Source organism: Trachurus japonicus, chromosome 14 (assembly GCF_045865225.1).
Source record: "Trachurus japonicus isolate A0001 chromosome 14, Traja_1.0".
NCBI classification, from domain to species: domain Eukaryota; kingdom Metazoa; phylum Chordata; class Actinopteri; order Carangiformes; family Carangidae; genus Trachurus; species Trachurus japonicus.
In genome coordinates this window covers 18,109,300-18,128,165 of record NC_140920.1, presented here as the reverse complement: position 1 = coordinate 18,128,165, position 18,866 = coordinate 18,109,300, and the positions used below count along the sequence as shown (strand labels likewise).

At 41.0% G+C, this 18,866-nt stretch overlaps 1 protein-coding gene across 1 annotated transcript in view; it reads left to right on the top strand.

Moving 5' to 3' along the window:
- Window positions 1-18,866, top strand: part of LOC146974660 (polypeptide N-acetylgalactosaminyltransferase 10-like) — a 103,567-nt gene that overhangs the window by 23,448 nt on the left and 61,253 nt on the right. The window lies entirely within an intron of this gene.

Genomic DNA, 18,866 nt, shown 5'->3' with positions numbered 1-18,866 from the left:
GAGGCGGCTAGCTCTACACTAGCTTCGGCTAACGTTAGCTATGCATGTTTGAGTTTGTACTAACTAGTTAGCAGCAGTTAAACTTACCAGAAGAGTCATCCTCCGTCTCACAACGCTTCCTCTTGTCAGCTGCTTCTTTTCGAGGCCCAGAATGGGTTTGAATTCTACTCGGGGGCAAAAATGTTGGGCAACTACCTCCATTTTACACATGGGCATGTGTTAAGCTATCAGCTGCTAGCTTAAACCGGAACTTCCGGTTTTGCTGTTTGCCTTCAAAATAAAAGCGAAAGGGTAAAATGTTTCAAGTGAGAAGAAACTCTACAAGTCTGCTCTTCTCCTCCGACGCACCTTTCTGAAAACCAAAATCAAATGCATAATAAAAGATTTATCAGCCTTAATAAGACATTGTTCTCGCTTTAGATCCAGTACCTGCAAAAAGCACAGTTTACTGTAAACAAGTAAACTTATAATACGTAGATGAGCAATAAAGTATCAAACAAAAAAAGATTAATAAAGGCATGACAAAGACATCATGGTTGGGTTAGATTGATACTCATGAAGATTTTATTAATGTTCTTAAGCATCAACAGTTAACAAGTTTCTTATAAGTTATTATAAATCTCTTATAGTCTGCTATTAACTATATTATAATGAGACTATTAATACTTGTTAGCACTTATAAGAGCCTTATTACCTATTAACTAACGCTTATTACACAGACCTTAAGATTAATAAAGACATAATGATTGGGCTAGTTGAGTCAATATATGTGTTTGTAATGTTATTATGAACAATTATAAGATACTCATAAGGATTTTATTAATGTTCATAAGCATCAACAAACAGTTAACTAAGTTTATTATAAGTTATTATAAATCTCTTATAGTCTGCTATTAACTATATTATAATGAGTCTATTAATGCATATATAGTCTTATAAATGCATAATAATGTTAATAAGCATCTTGTAATCACTTATAAGGGCCTTATTACCTATTAACTAATGCTTATTACAAGGACCTTAATATAAAGCGTTACCAAAACATCAAATCTGCAAAGGGGCTTGAAGTATGTCTACGATTACTCTCTCACTAAGGGATTCCAATAAGGCCTTGTGCTCCGCCCACCATCGTAAAATCAGAGACTTGGCCACATGTTTGAGCCCCAATCAGACCCAGATTCAAATTGGGAGTCTGTTTAGACTACAGAACAGTGGTTAGCATACTTAGCATCTTTTGTTTGTTTTTTGACGAGTTGATTTTGTTAAAGCAAACAGGATTGCTTCCTTACACTTGTGACATATAAAACACTCAGTCATGGTGCTGACTGATTAATTTTCCTCTGTCTTGTAATTTTTTTCATAGATTAAAAAAAAAAAAAAGATCCCAACATGCTAACAAGGTTAAAAACGTTTGGACTTTTTGGTTTTAGAGACAAAGACATGCTGTAATAGGCGTAGAAAACTGATTGCAAATTGCTGAAGCTTTTAAAAACCTGGTAAGACATGGCAAACATAAATTGTAAAGAAATCCAACATATTCTCTAATTTTTCCCTTAGTGTCAACACTAGATAACTTTCAAGTTTATGTTCCCGAGTTGAGACATAGCCTCTGAAACCTCAGACAATGAAGGTCAATGAGATTTGTGCAGCTCAAAACAACATCATTTATAAATGTGATGTTGTGATGTCAATAGTAAATCACCACAGTGACTGTGTTGTTTCAAATAGAAACTGTCCACAGTGGATGCGTTTCCATGAATGGTTTAATGCACAATTCGAAATTGCGAAATTTCGAATCGTGCATGGAAAATGAAATTTTGAAAAAGCCCACGTGGAGGCACCTGCTGTGTCAGGTTGGATTAATTAATGAGTTAATACTATTTCTATTTGAGTTTATGCTATATTGATTTGATTATCAACACCCCAGTGTGACATACTCTTTGTTAATTTGCCTGGAGAGTTTAATACAATCAACTGCAGGCCTTTTCTTTTTCCAAGGTTTTTTTTTTATCCTTCTTTCTTCTTCCCTCCATTATCTTTGGAAAGCAGAAGAAACCACTCAGATGTGGGATCTGTAAACCTGAGTCAATAAAACAGGGCTAGATACCAGGGGAGGTGATGGAGGAAATATGAATGGAGCTTTTAATAGACGTGTCCTCTTTTTGTATCTTAATCTTGAATCTGACGAGTCATTTCTGCTTCTATTGTGGACTCTTTTGAACTGCCGAGGTGAACTGGTGCGCATCAGTGCATTAGCCTCTGTGCCTAGCATTGATATGAAGCAGCGGCCTGAGACAAGTTGATAGATTTACAACATGTTATTCCATTATGAAGCTGCCACTGAATAGGGGTCCGTCTCGCAGTTCTCAAGCGTCGCCTCTGCCCACTTTGTTTCACATTATGCTCCCATATTGGCCTGATTGTCCCCTCGCTGACAAATGTTGATAATTGCCTTCCAGTGGAGCTGTAAAAGCTGTCCCCGCTGAGCCCATTGATTCGCTCGCCCCTTACCAGTGGTGGGAAGTAGCGACGTGCCTTGGGCTTCTCCGGCTTGGCATGGCACAGCAAAGCCTGGCACAGCAGGACGAGCCAGCCATAGGGAGATGTACGGATGGAAGCTAGCGGGATTAGGGCCGCTGAGATAACTGATTTGCAGATCATTATGTAAGCCACATCTGTCCTCTGTCCCCTCCGTGGCACCCGGCCTCCCACGCTGAGCGCAGCCAAACCCGGCAGCAACACGGAGAGATGAAGCTCCAAGTCGTGCTCACAGAGAGGGAGCCAGGGGGGGAAGGGGTGAGGGAGGGCGAGGTAAACGCACATGGCAGGCAGCAATACTCGCTAAAATGCCGAGCAAATGATGGGCCATGTCTGGGAAAATAGTGCTCGCATAATGACAGAAAGATTGACCGGCCAAATGCTTTCAATCCTACAGAGAGATCTCACATAGAGATATTTCCCTTGGACCTGGAGCTGCAAGAAAAATCATTTCCTGCATTGATCAAGTCTATTTATTTTCTCTTTTGATAAACTACTTTGCCTATGAAGTGTCAGCAATTGAAAATGCCTGCTAAAATAGAAAAACTTCCATTTTAATGGCTGCCATAACGTTAAGATATAATAATTTTGACAATCAACAGATGAACAGTTTGTCATGAGGTGATATGCTGTCGCTTGATTAACTGGGAATTAATATCAGCAGATATCATGTGTCACAACAGCTCTTGGTGTTATTTTATTGCTCCTTCCCACATTAATCTTTTTGTCTTGAAATACAGGCGGCTCAATACTGTGCAGTATTTTTCTTTCATTGCTGTCATATTTATTTTAAGGCTCTCTGGAGTTTTGTTCTGTTCAATACTCTCACAACTTCATCTCAACTATAATTAGATCTTCTCTTTGTTGAAACTTTTGTGCTCAGAAAAAAACAAACAAAAAAAAAACTTTTTTTCTTTTTAGCGATATAGTATATGTGTTTGATTGTCTCTAGATATTTTTGGACCTTATTATTCTCTGTTCTTATAAATTGCATCTTGTATGTGATTAAAACGATTTTTTTTTAAGTCTTAAAGGTCACACAGTGTTAAGTAGATGTTTATATTAAAAGCTTCATACAGTGTAGGTAGATGTACATGTCCATGTGTGATTTTAAAGCAGGTCTATGTTCTATATTAATACTGTGACAGTAGGCCTGCACGGTATCAGCAAAATGTCCGATGTGCAATGACACTGTTCAATATTGCGATGACGATATGACTTGCGATAAATAAGCAAATATTCAGGTGTGCATATCAATATTCCTGCGTATTTCTGAAGATGACTGTAGTACATATTCCCTTTCACCGCGCACTACTGACATGCGGAGATGAATGAACGGAACGATATTTCGTTGATCAAGCCAAAAGCTGAAAAATCTAATCGTGGTGGACATAATTTATTTCATTATTTATTTGCACCAAGTGAATATTCAGCCAATCACAAGAGGGGGTCAGAAATATATCACAAACAGAACTCCTTCAAAACTTGGTCGGACCATAAACATGAATTTGGAAGCTCATGTTGGAGTAATTTGTCTCTCGACCTCTCAACAACTTGTGGTGATACAAAACAATGTCCCAGGAAGAATTAATAGCCTCCACTCAAGGCTGCTACAGCAGGGCAGATTGTTTCTAATGTTGTACCCTGACCCTGCACAAGTAGTCCTGAAGGACACTTCCCCATCCTGCATTTAATCCAAGGACCATGGGACAACAGGATAGTCTGGCTTGGTTGGGACAGGAGGCTGCTCCTTGAGAAGGCAGCGTTACCGCTCAGCATTTAATAGCCACTGTGCAGTATTTCCCTACTTCCTCTCCCTCAGACATGATAAGGAGCTTATTTGAACAGCACTTTGCTCAGATGGGTTTGGATGGGAGCCAGCAGAGGCTGTGATCATGGCAGAGGCAACACAGCTGTAAATTACCACTAAAGCCCCTTACACATCCATCACACAGTGTCTCCAGTTAAAATTCAATTTTTAACTTAAATGGCATGGAGTAATCTCTTTTGCATAATGTTGGCTGAGTTGCCTCCAGCAGGTTAACATATGCTCCATCACACACATCTGTCCCAGTTGCAGTTTTGGGGCAGTTGTGCTATTTTACCAAAACTAAAATACTGAAATCTCTGAAGGATGTTGAAGATCGGTGTTCCTCCTCTTTTTACTAACACACAGCTTTTTCCCAGTTGCTTGTTTGATGCTCCAAGAATCTGTGTGATGACGAATTAGGTAAAGATAAATGTCAACGTTGCTAAACAAAGTCTCACAAGTCCCTGCAGCAGCATTTAATAGAAAGCTCTCGCCTTTTGTTTGGCGGCAGATCGGTGTCGGTTTGGCAACAGCTTGTTGTTGGCGCTGATGGTGGTTGATATAAACACTGACTCACTGTTTTTCTACAGAACAAACATCCTGCGAGGGTGAAACTGTTCACACAACATGATAGTCTGAAAATTGTCTGTACGGTCTGTGTGCATCCAAGAATCAAGCGCCTCGGAAGCCAGAGAAGCGGCCATCTGTCATGGCCTTTGTCCAGTCCTCTGGCTGGTATCTCTGGTCGCAGCAGAGCTGTGGATAATGACTCCTGTTGGGAGATTAGAGGCTGTGTGGCCGGCCCTGCTGGGCTCCCTGTTCCAGGGAGGTCTCAGGGCCTCCGTCTCCACATGGAAGATCCTCAACTTCAGCAGCAAAGAGGGAGCTGGCGCCCAGGGAGGCAGAGATCTGGGAGAAATCCAAAGTCCCAACTTCCTTTTCTCTAACTCAGTATTTCTCCAAGGATTAAGAGAGACACAAGAGCTAACACAACAGAATGGGTTCAACAATGCAGCTGGTGCTCGTAGCTGTTTTCTTAGTGTGTAAAAGGAAGTTTTTTGTTTCTTTTGCCCCTTTGTCCGAGATTTTGCAGCTCGTATTGTTTTTCCGTGTATTCCCCATGGATCTCCGCCGCCTCACAGGAATCATCTCACCTTCAGGAGGATATTTATGTGAAAGCAAATGATGACAAATCCGGAGGAGAGTTAAAACTTTTGCGAATTATACAGTACAGCAGCACTGCTGTGAAGCAGCAACACAATTTGCAAGAAAACCACTTTGCAAGAGATGAATTGATTCACCCTCTACTATGTTTTTTTAAATTTTTTTTAAACTCATCGCTTTCGCCTCCCCTCCTTAGGACTGCAGCATATTCATGTACAGAAAACAGAGACTTTGTGAAAAGCTGTTCTTATCTTCTTATTTTGAAAACCGTGGAGTTGTGTACTTGTATTGTAGCCTGGAATCAATGACATAGACACTAGGGGTGCAACGGTACAGGTAGCCCACGGTACGATATGTACCTCGGTTTTTGGCCACGGTTCTCGGTACGGTTTCGGTATGTGTTTTGTGCAGAGAACTTTTTTTTTCTCCCAAAATAATGTTTATAATTTATAATATTTCTAATACAGCTCTCCTCTCTCTCTATCTCTCTCACTCACACACACACACACACACACACACACACACACACACACACACACACACACACACACCTCTGAACTGTCTGTGAACAGCCCCTAGCTCCTCCCTCTGCACACCTAGTCTTTCAGTAGGTGAACACTCTGAAGCCACTTTCAAACAGAGATCGCGCTATATTGCCGTCACTATGCTGGCAGCCACAGTCTCTCACTGGGAAAGAAGGAGTTAGTCTATTGTGTTTTTTTCACCACCTCTCATCCCTGTCAGTCAACTCCTGCTCGACCTCGGTCTCTCTATCGCGCGCGGACACGCGGGCACGCGGATACGCGACCACACACATGCAGTGTGCATGGACAGAGTCCTGCTGGAACTCTAATAAAAGCTAAATGTGCTAAATCGCGCTAATAACTAATTAATTTCCCCCGCGATTGCGATCAGCGACCGCTCATGCCGCCGCCTGTTTGTTTTTTGTTTTTTTTGTTTTTTTTCCCCTCTTCTGTGTGTGAGCTGCTGCACTTTCAGTTGCAGGGGGGGAGTCACTGTGAGTGTGTGGAGGCTCAACAGTGATTGGACATCAACTCGCGGGGGCGGGCTTTCGCCTTAAACGGCCAGGCACACACATACACGGCAAAGCTGCCTGTAAAGCAGCAAGAGCTGATGGACGCTGAATCTGAAATACTGCGGTCCAAGAGCGTATTGCACCGTGCAGGCTGTACCGAACGGTTCGGTATTTTACCGAGAACCGTTGCATCCCTAATAGACACCATTGCCTCGTAATTGGGTCATACCAATCTCAACTACCAGTGGTAAATACAACACAGATGAAGGGAATACTGATCTTTTCGTATTTGCTCTAGCTGTTTTGATTTAAATTCATTTTAACACATAAGCTCTTTGCTTTTGATACTATGTTTTGTAACAAAATTGAGAAGACGACCTGCTTCCTGTTTACATCAGGTCACACAGTGTAAGTGATTCCTCAGGTTGTGTTTCCAGCTGTTAGCTTTTAACATTTAGTTTTGTTCTAAAATGAAAACAGTGGTTGGAGCAGCAGCATGTTGGAGCTGTAACTGGTGGAGGTGAAGGTTGGCAGTGGGTACAGTGGGACAGCGTGCGCTATTTATAGACGGTGAGCACTGGTAGCTGTGTTTGTGTGTGATGAGCCGGGACAGTCAGGTCAAACTGACTCGTCGATGAAGTGGCTGAGGAGAGGAAGAGAGGTGGAGGAGGAGGAGCAGAAGGTGAAGTAGAACAGGAAAGGTAATTGTGTCTTTGGGGGTTGAGGTAGATCTGCCTGCAATCTGACAGAGCACGAAAGCAAAGAAAACACACACAAAAAAGATTCCTCTCCTCTCACTGAACTCCTGTTGACTCTCAGCAGGAGGAGAGGAAACAGAAAAGAGAAGTATTGACCCAGGGTGGTCTGATCCCTCCTCCGCCTCCTCCTCCTCAGAGAGTGAATGAGACACTCTGTTCTTATTGGACTAGTAACACCAACTCCTCCTCTACTTCAGCACAGTGCTCAAGCATGTGTGAAGTGGGCGTTTTTCCAAAACAGAAGCTTCTTCACAAACCACTTTGTTTTTCCCTTTTACAACTTGCCTTACATCTGCAGGGGCTTGTACTTTTGGATCGTGGGCTGTAGTGACATTTTAAGCATCATGATGGAGTCAAATATCACTAACTGGTCAAATTCAAGCTTCAATGCTGTATTTCAATGCAAGTATCAGCTGTCGCAGCAGAAGTAAAGATCGGAAAAAAACCTCAATCATAAGCATTTCCGCACAGCCTCATAAAACATCAAGGTTGTGCAGTCATAAATGTGATGTAATGTAATTTATCTTGTCTGATAAGTTTTCAAATCTGCCTGAGAACAATATTTCTAGTGTAAATGCCCTAGTCTTTTTTGTGCACAAGCATAAATACAGACTTTAACCAAAGCTAGTATGAGGATTCTGATTCATAATAAACCAAGTATCTGCCAAATGTATTATTTCTCAGTACAAACTTCAATCTTTATCTCACTATCCATCCATATCAACCCAAATACTGCCAGAGGAAACAAGAGGAATGGTTATGCTCTAATGTAACTAAGACCTGATCAATTTGATGAACTCCATGGCGGTCAAGCTGCATATGACAGATAAACTTTGGCAAATGTTGTATTTTGTCACAGAACAGAGAACAGATTGTGAATAAAGATGGTTGTAGCTTCTGTGACGTAAGAGGCCCCACCCTCTATTCTCCATACCTTAGGTGGTCAAAGAAGTGTAAGCAAGACAGTCTTTGTACCACGCTGTAAATATTTTTATTTCTGGTGTAAAGTTGGACTGACTCACTGTTGGAGATGTACTCTAGTGGTGAGTTGGGGAACTGCAGCTTTTGTCACTGGTGACAAGTAACAAGACCTTGTGATCTAGGATTAAGGATCAGACTTGTCTAATTTGCTACTAATGTGCTACTCTTCATCCATAACCTACACTGGATGTCTTTGGACCAAACTCAGGGCTTTAGTGAAACTGAAACCCTCACAGGTTCTGTGGGTCAACTACAGGTTTTCAACAGACTGAGTTGAAAATAATTAAGAAAAGCTGTATGTATGCTTTGTGGTCCCACCACAGAACAATCAGTGAAACACAGAAAACGACTCTTGTCATACAGGCATCCACAGCTCCTCCACACTTTCATTTAAAGCCTTAATGCTGAAGGTGTCGGGCCACAGCCAAGAAAATGAAATAAGAAATGAAAGGAGGAAAAAAAAATCTCTCTTGTGCTTGGCTCCAGAGTGCTGATTTTTCTCCATTCTTTCACTGGCACCTTGTAATGATCATTCATGTGTGACAATATTACCTGGGCCTGCGAAAATGAAAGACCATTCAGAAAACTTCTGGCTGGAATTTGCTGCTGACGTTTGCGATAGATGGCTCAGCGATCCCAGCCCAGCAGCCTTAATACAGCAGGAGTGAAGACAAGGACTTTTGTTTGCGTCGAAGCCACACAAGCCAAATACTGATAATGATAATTAAGAAAAGAATCTGTCTTTTTGTGACAAGGCTCCCATGAATAAAAAAAAATCAGTAGAAAGAAGAGAAATCATATAGCAAAGTGACAATAGAGACCAATAAATAGGTTTGAGACTCAAGAGAATCAGTGAAAGTCTCCCTTGGTAGAGAAAGCGACTTACTCCATCTCCCTCTGGCATGTTGGTGCTGCATTATGTCCCACAACAGCTGCTCAGAGCCTAAACCCACAGCAGCAGCACCAATCCCACGCTATCTGACCGAATAGCAAACATAATCTGCTGTTGGGCAGATTAGCAGAAGACCACAGCAGCATGGAAATGAGGCTAGGCAGCCAGCGTTTCAGAGAAGCTCGCCATAATCCGCAAAATCCCCCCATCGAGGTCACCGGGAGGAAAAGTGACGGACCAACAAGCGTCTGTGGTTTTCACTGCCTTCCATAACCATCCCAGTTCAGTTCAGGTGTCGGCGGCATGAGGAGGCTGAACGTGTCAGAATGATTTGGCAGCAGGCGATCGGGCGATATCCTCATGTGGTTGCTTAAAAATGTTGATTCCTTTTGCCTAAATGCAGAGGAAGGATTTGGTATGTGTTCTGAAGCCACATGTTCACCCTTCAATTACCAGCTGTTTACATCTGGATCATCATCTGTCACTGGTCAATTAAATGACATCCACCGTAGCCGGGCATGGTGCTTATAAATTGTACTAAGCACCAGTAGCTACAATATACTACTCGCCCACTGCTGCAGTGCACCACAACCTGAACCTGAGTCCACTGATTAAGGCTTCAGATGTTCACAGTGTACTGATTAAACTAGTAGCAGTTCCTGTTTCAGATTTTCTCCACAATCAGTGGATGAGTCGAGCTATTGTTTTTTTATACAGTGTATGATATAGAAAAGACCCACCTTGTACTGACTTTCTTGATAATTTTGTTTGAGTGTTGAAGCTTTGACTGGTTTTCGATCATCATGAATATTGCAACATGTCTGCCATATGCAACATTTCTTACAGATTTGTTATTATATAATTTTTTCAGTTTTGCCCAGCTTTCATTTTGCTGCTTTGCTTGCTTCCTGTACAGTGCACCTTGTAACAAGGTGCAACTTTAATTTCCCATTTAGTGGCAACATCATTTCTACCTGTGACATTATTGTGCATTATTAGTGACATATTAAAAGGACAACGAGGAGTTTTGGAAAAGCGAAGCGTTTTCACACTACATTTATGAGCCTCCGCGCGCACCGTGAAATTCTTTGACCGGCGCAAGACGGACTCATGTTTTCATTCATCAATAATTAAAGTCAGAGGTTGGGAGACGATCAGATACCGTCGTAGTTCCGACCATAAACGGCGATTCGGCAGCGTTATTCTCATGACCCGCCACGAAACCGAAAGTAAAGAAAGCTGGTCGGCTCGCCCAGCATTTCCGCCACCACTAATAATAACAAAATAACGATAGAGACAAAACGATATATTTATCGAAAATGGGCCCATTAACAAGTGTGGGTAGGGTAGATTCATCCACATTAACGTGAGACTTTTAAATAACCAAATAGAAACTCCTCGTTGTCCCTTTAAGTATTATTAAAAAACAACTGAAAACTGAACTGAAAAGCCCTTTCCTTCTCAGGAGAAAATTGTTTACATTGATATTTGGGTTGAACTGTGAAATATGAAATATTACATATTGGGTCGTGGTCTAAGCCTTATCATCGTCCCCGTGCAAATGGCTGTTGCACTCGCACCTTAAAATGAAAACCATCCAGTTGCTTTGGTTGTCAGTTGAAATTTGACGCCTTGTACTTCTGCAGACTTCATTCCAGGTATTTACAGCTTTGTTGGCTATCTCAGAGCAGCTCCCTGGAAAAGTAAATCTGGCAGTATTAGATTTCCCGAGTTGAAGGGGTGAGGCTGTGTAAAGCAAAGTGTGGGAACTCGCAGCAAAGCTTTGCTGAATGCTCTGTAGAATTATGATAGTGGGAGGGGGTGCAGGTTGAACGGTAGTCGCCCGCAGCGAAGTGAAGCCTCCAACTTTGTGGGCTGTGTCGTTTTTCCTTTTTCTGTTCTTTTGCAGGAGGCAGCTCTTGAATTTGGACACAGCTAATGTCTCATTTTACGTAGCTGTGTCTATGTCCGATGCAAATCGACATTTGTTAACTGATGCTCTCAGTCTGTCTTTTGTGAATCCGTGTGCAAACACTGAGTGACATGTGGCCTTTTGTCATCAGTTAAATAGACCACTAAAGGGCCACATTAAATTTAATGAGGGATCAAGCTGCCAGGTGACACCAGTTCCATCCCTGTCCTCCCGGCTGTCATCACGTTGTTCCCTCTGCGTTGCACAGATTTAGAGACGTATTTCTTTCTGTTTTGCGGGTGTCGCTAATAAGACATTTTGGGCTCTGTCAGGTAATTGGAACATGTAGGATGGAGACGAATTCAAGCCTATGTGGATTGTGGTACCAGTCCTCCAATGTCCTATCACTATGTTTGTGCCATTTCCTGAATATTAATAGAGCGGAAAAGTGCCCAGAGTGGAATGAGTTTGTGGCTGTGTGTGTGTGGAGCGGGAGCTTTGTGACGATGGTGATTAGCAGAGGGGTGGAAGGCAGCGCTCGGCTGTGTCGTAGAGCAGAGAAACAGATGACTGTGTTTGCTGCCGCCTTATTTTCTGCTCTGTTTTGATGCTTTGTGTGTGTGTGTGTATTTTATATTTACCACATTGTTATTAAAGAATTGTAAGGAGGACACCCTATTAAGTCTTACTGTTGATAGGGTTAGGGTCTTTTTTACCTCCAGTGTATCTCAGAAGAGCTGTTGTGTGTATCCTTAATAGAAATGACTACAAACACAATATCTCACAATGACCTCTCAACACCCCATTCTGCATCTTTTGAATTTAATTGAAAGGTCGCATACCTTTCCTCTTCTTCTGTGCTTCTTTCTAAGTGTTGATTCTTAAAGGTTGACTATGTAGAATTACAAGAACAACAACAGAAAAAGAATTCCAGCAGTCGATTGCCAGACCGTTGCTAGGTAATGACAGATAAGACTACACAAATACACCCATCCTAACAAGTATATGATAATCCATTGATCCACCGATTGATTATTAAAAAGGCTTGGTTGGAAACAAACGCATACGACCGGGAGGAGGCAGGAAAACAGCGGAGAACTGAGCCACATGTCGGCTACGGGCAGGTACGAATGTAAACAGAACGTTGACAGAAAGTCAGTTGTCGAGCCCGTCAGAAAAATTAAAAATAATAATTCAGACTAAAAAAATTTTTTTTGTGGAAAAGCAATACTTTCATTCTGTACCCCTCTAAAGGCCCCATGGATGTATTATTTTTGAAAAAATATAGCTTTTAATAAATATTCTACATATTCAACCTTTAAGAAGATATATTTGTGTTTTAGAAAACCAAAAAATATTGGTTTAGTTTGACTTTTCTCTGCAGTGAGTCAATCAGGAGAGAAGGCTCTGAGCCTCAATATATCTATCCCAAATAGATATACATCAAAACAATGCTGAATGAGCAAATGAAGCGCAGGTCATTCCTGTCCCCACACCACTAACAGCTTTGATGATGGCAGTGGTCCCATTGCTTTGGGCTGAATACTATCAGATTGATTTCCTAAGAGCTGGGGGAAGTCAGGTTTATATCAGAATATTTTCAAATGAACAAACAAACACACATCTGACCAGACATTACCATAAATTATTTTGCATTAAAAGAACAATTGTGTTTCTTTGAAAATTAACAACCATTGGTCCATATATTCAGCCATGGATGACCATGGAATTTGGCTGGTAGATGCAGGGTCTTCAGGGGATGAATTCCTAATGCCTTTGCTGATCTCTTGACCTTTCATCTATGTTAAATTGGAGACTATTAAGTGGAATATCTCCACATTGGATTAATTGGTCCAGATATTCTTAACAATGTATCTTGAATGACTTCAGCTCTCCATGGTTTCCGTGAAGACATTTTGCTGAGGCTTTTCATCAGTTGCTGCCCAAATTTCTGCCTAGTTGAGTAGATTTCTGAGCTTTTCATCCCCTAGCCTGAGAAAATCCAGAAATCAGTCAAGTCAAGTGGTCATTAAGGGAAAATGTGTTGTGAATTAAAGGCTTTCTGCTGCAGAGTCTTCTTACCCCACTTTGAGTGCACTCACGTGATCAAATCCTCCATCTGTTCCTCAAGATTGTTCCATCTTTCTCGTTCTCATCCACTTTTACTGTCTGTCTCAATTACCTTCTCTGGTTTCAGAGCCCGCCCACGCTCTGCTTCCACAAAACTGAACATGTGCACACATTAGCTGAAAAGTTTTCCTCTCTCCTTGTCTTGTTTTTCAAGGTCTCGTTGAGCAGGAAGGAAAAGCCCCAGAGGAATATCATGGCGACGTGCGCTGAAAATTTAATCAGGGGGAAATGGGGCGGCACAATCTCGTTTCTTTTTTAGTATAAATTTGCACAGATGGACTCTTGCTGCTTGTCAGGTCCTTGTGTGACACACTGAGGGCATCTGCATGTGACGGAGAGAGGAAAAGAGAGAGTGGTATAGAGGGGGTGAAAGAGAGAGGTAGAGACAGAGAAGGGGAGGACAAAGGAGAAGAAGAAGAAGAAAAGATGAGTGAGCTGAAGAGGGTTTCAATATTGTAGTCTTCGGTGTGTCTCGGCAAAGACAATCAGACGATGGAATAAAAAGGTTCCACATTCATCACACAAACAGGCTGAAAAACACAGTTTTCTGTTTGTCAGAAGACAATGGAGAACTATAGAGGATTTATAGAGGCACATAGAAAAACTATTGGTTCAAGAGAGAGAATTCCAAGTAAAATTCACCTGTGAACATGTCCTGCACACAGCAGGACAGAAGATTATTTAAAGACCCTTCCCATGAAAATCTAGTTTTAACCATTGTTAACACGTCCAAGTTATGTTGTTATATTACAAGACATGAGGGAAATGAGTTGGTCCCTGCTCTGATATGGGAATTTTTGAGGCCAATGCTGATAATAGGGAGTAAAACATTTCAACAACTGATTAGTCAGGTAGTACTTATAACTAGGGATGTCCCGATACCACTTTTTCACTTCCGATACGATACCGATATTGCAGCCTTCAATATCGGCCCGATACCGATATTGATCCGATATTAGGGGTGGTGAAAAAAAACGATTATTTATATTTTTCAAATTCTAATACCAAGGAGATCCTCCTGTTGCTGACTGACAGGCTGCTGCTGTCATGTTCTTCTATGGGACAGACAGTAGTGAGCTTACTTTTGAACTGTAAAATATTAAAAAATAAACCTTATTTACAACTGTTATTGAATTACTGTATGTACATCAATGTCAAACAAAAGGCAAAATCTTCTTGCTTCAAGGTTTTATTTGTCACTCCAAATTGAAGATTATAGCCTGCCCTACAGTAAAAATGGCATACATAAAATAAAAAGAGGAGTAAAGCAATATATTAAGCAGCAATATTTAAGCATCAAAGATGTTTAATCAAACCCACATAGTTTGAAACAACGTTCAAAACACACAGCCAGTGTCACAACTAAGCATAAAGCCAGCTAGCTTAATGCTAACGTATAATGTAGAATGCCATAGACAGGCTAACAGAAATTAGCATCGTTAATTTAATGCTGGCTTTAGCACTGTTACTCGCGCCCGGTGTGAACGCACCGTAACCTGACCGTAACACAGCACAACATGTGGACCAGCTGGTCTTCCTCCAGAAGAATCTGACCACCGACCTTTAGAGCAATATAGCGCATTTACCATTTATTAGCGGGCAAGCGCGACCTGTCCATGCACCTGTGTCTGTGTGTGTGTGTGTGTGTCGCACACACGCTGTTGTTGTTGTGATCATGTGATCTGGCAGGCGGCGCACCAACATTAAGGTGCATTAGCGCCACCTACTGTGTTGGAGTGTGAACGAGAGTCACCTATTCATATGGGACAGCAGTGCTGGAGCGGAATAATGGACTGCTTTTATCGGAGCGTTTATATCGGAGATTTTAGATGCAGTCCGATATAATCCGATATTTGTTTTTTTGGCCGATATCGGACATAAATCCGATATCAATATCGGATCGGGACATCCCTACTTATAACAAACACTTTTTGCAATCATCCCATGTGGTTCAACGTGAATAACTTTTATTGTTCAAAATGGCCTTGGTGCAGTTCTGCAGTAAACTCTTGGAATATAAAATAAGTAATAATATCAATAAAAAGGTCAAAAGGCTACCATGAATAATGACACCATCTTTTCACAAGCCCCCGTCGGTCCTACAGCGTTGTGTGGAGAAAACCTATGGAAATAAAATAAGCACAAACTGAACATTGAGGGATCAACCAATGCAAGGACATTATTTATGAATTACACCGACAGTTTGCAGAGTTCTCATAAGTTCATATTCACCAAAGCACATGCAGTACTTGTATGTCCGAGAAAGAATCGGATTGGATGATTAGATGGAGAAAGCAGGTGATGGGCGGGGCTTAAGTCCTGAGTGAGAGTAGAGCAGCTTCCAGCCTGTTTTTCTTACTTTCAGGTTGAACTAAAATAGTTCAGTCCTCTTTTGCAAAGTTTAAAACATTTCTAGAGAGCAGCTTTAATATAATTACAGGTTTGATTGATACATTATGACCATGTTATTAAGTCGTTAGTTTGAATTTATAATCAAATCAGTTGCTTTTAAAATATTTAAACCATTTCATTGTCCATGCCGTCAGTTATATATTATGCGTGTTGCAAATTATCCACAGCCTGTGGTGTGGAGGTGTGCACTTAAAAAATGTAAAAAGCAGCTAAAATCAGGCAGTTACTCAGCATGGTTCAGTGCCAACATCTTTCAATGTCACATAACTGCATCTCATACATTTTTAGGCAAAGCCCTGATATTCTTTCTCTTATTTTTGTCCCACTGATGTTTATAATTCTGATCCAAAGAGTTAAACCAATGCTTAAAGCAGAAGTAAGCGGAATGTTTGTGTTAATAGAAGAGTTCATTTGCAAAAGCAGATAACTCCATTTTAAAAAAATTCTAGAATCTTCATTTTTTATTTTGTATTTACATAAGGTAATATTAGTCAAACCAAAGTTGGTGACTTTGAGATGTAACAAAACAGACATATCTTAAAAAAATAAAGTTTTATTGAAAACAACACTATGCAAAGAATAATTACAAAGCCTCAGCTCATTTTTTTCAAAATGGCACTTATCTGCTTTTGCAAATGAACTCGTCTTAAATAGTTCTATCTTCCGACAGCAATCACTTTCCTTGTATCCTACAACCTTTATCCAATGAGGAGAGAGAACGGCATAAAGGGGCAGTCCTCTCTGTGTGTGCAGCCAAGGGATGCGCGTGAATGTGGTGACGTAGAGACGAGGGCGGGGACTGCTAACTCCATCGGCTGACAAGAAGTTAGCCAAAACCACCGGATCACTTACTTCTGCTTTAACATTAAATAAATGTTCTCCTTGTGGGGATATTTTGTTCACTCACAAGTTGCCACAATGTTGTTGTGAACAGATGTGTCCCCAGAGTGTGATGTTAGGTAATGCACATTGCACAGCTTAACCCGAGGTGAACCTAAACCTTAACAAGCAGTTTGAAGTAAAAAGGACAGGACAGTTTCCAAAAAGACTTACACACACACACACACACACACACCTCAAGTCCTCAAACCCAATCTCTGTGTGTACATATACTGTACAGTAGTTTGTTATTCAGTGTCATGTTCCTCTAAGCCAGTGGTCTGATTAATAATTCACAGTATTTTATGCAGTCAGTGGTGCCGTTTGTATTTAAAGTGTTTCGCTAATTGCTTCCTCCCATCAAGCTAATTATTTCTCCATTGTGCTGTGATCCTATAATTCACGACGCCGAGTCACTGGAAGTCACTCGCTGCGCGGAATTACTAAGCAGAAGAAACAGGCTTCTGCCTTTTGTATGCTGAGCCGCAGCAGCGTCTCCGGCTGCATTTGTGTGGCTGTGTGTGGAGGGCCTCGGAGGGGGCCGCGCGTCACGGCATTGATATTCTCCTCACAGGGTCGTCAAGCATGAAATAGAAGAGTACACTTTGTGTGGATAGACTCTCACCAGAGCACTGCTGGGTAGTGATAGGCTGATGCTCCAGAGATGATGCTGATACTGGCAGAGAAGTGATGTGTGTGTCATACAACGGAGCGTGCACACCAACGATTGTGCATATTTTAGCTGGAGAACAACAAATGTTACAGGCTGTCTTTTAGTTGCACTTCCAGACAGATATCTAAGTGCAATAAATGAGAATACTGATTAATGATTAATAACAAAATACATGCATGGGGATCTTGGAAATGTGGGGAACACTAATGTTTTCAGGCACTTGTACTTTTACCCATGATAATAAAATGGGAAGCAGAAACTTGACATTCGTAATCAGCTGCTAAAAAAGAACCTACTCAATTCAAGAGATGACCTAAATCAAATGATCTACAACAACAAGTATCCATGTCTACTTATGGCTTTATTACAGAACATAGCTGGTGATTTTTTTTAAAGCAGAATTAAGCGATATTTTTGTGTTAATATAAGTCTTAAATAGTTATATCTTCCGACAGCAATCACTTACATAGAGTGTTTGGACTGAAACACGGGTCTGTCAGTCACTCTGCTCTGATGTAAGCCGAGGAGAAAACTTTTCTCGTATCCTACAATATTTATCCAATGAGGAGAGAGAACGGCATGAGGGGCTGTGTGTGCAGCCAAGGGATGCGCGTGAATGTGGTGACGTAGGGACAAGGACTGTTATGGTGCGTTCAAGGCAACCCGTAACTCGTGTTTTTCCGACCTGTGAAGTCGTACCAGTTCGATCTGGTACGAGTTCACAGGTCGGAAGTTACGAGTGGCCGTTATAGTGACTTTCATAGGTAAAACAGGTCGGAAAAACACGAGTGGGTTGCCTGGAACGCTACAAAGTCGTAAGTTGTAACTTGAAGCTGTAATTTACGGTTTCAAAAGCCTACCTGGAACGCAGCATTAGCCAAAACGACCGGATCGCTTACTTCTGCTTTAAATTGTCTATTTTACTCTTTAATCTCAAATTCCTGGGTTTCCCTGAATAATGGGCCCTACTTGTGCAGCCTAACCATTAACATATTTTAAAGCATAACTAAGAAGATAAAGGTTTTGAGTTTGTCGCTGTCATGTGAGTGTTACGTTTCTGAAAGTTTTATGTACAACATTTTTTTAAAATAAATCAGTCAAAAAACTCAATTGTGATCTTATAAAGGTCTCATACAGATAGATGTGCATGTGTAGTGTAATTATAAAGCAGGTCTGGGTTCTATAACAATATTTTGAAAGCCGCACAAAGAAATGCAAACAGCCTGTATTCAGAAACTGAGCCTTTAAGTCAGGACTTCCTGTAATTTTGTGATGTGACAACAAAGCAACACCCACCTGGATCCACCATCCATCACTTGCAGGATTTGGTTTCCCTGACTGTTTTACCGGATATACAGTATGCTCTATATTTATTGGATCATATATCTTCTAATGGTTAAATATTTACTTTAAATAAACCACCAGGAAATAATAAAATATGCAGCCAAATATGCTTTTAAGGGAAACATTGAGTCTAAGATCTTTCAGATTTTTAAATTATAACCGTTATAAAAACAGATAGTTTTTCAACATGTTGAAAATAATTTCACACAGCAGAGTTATTTTGATGCATAGGCTCTTTAATTAAATATTCACACTCTGTGGCTGTGTACTGACTTGATTCCTTAAGGGTTTTCAGAAGGTCAGTATTGTTATTTTAACTGGTTTTTGGTTCTAAAAA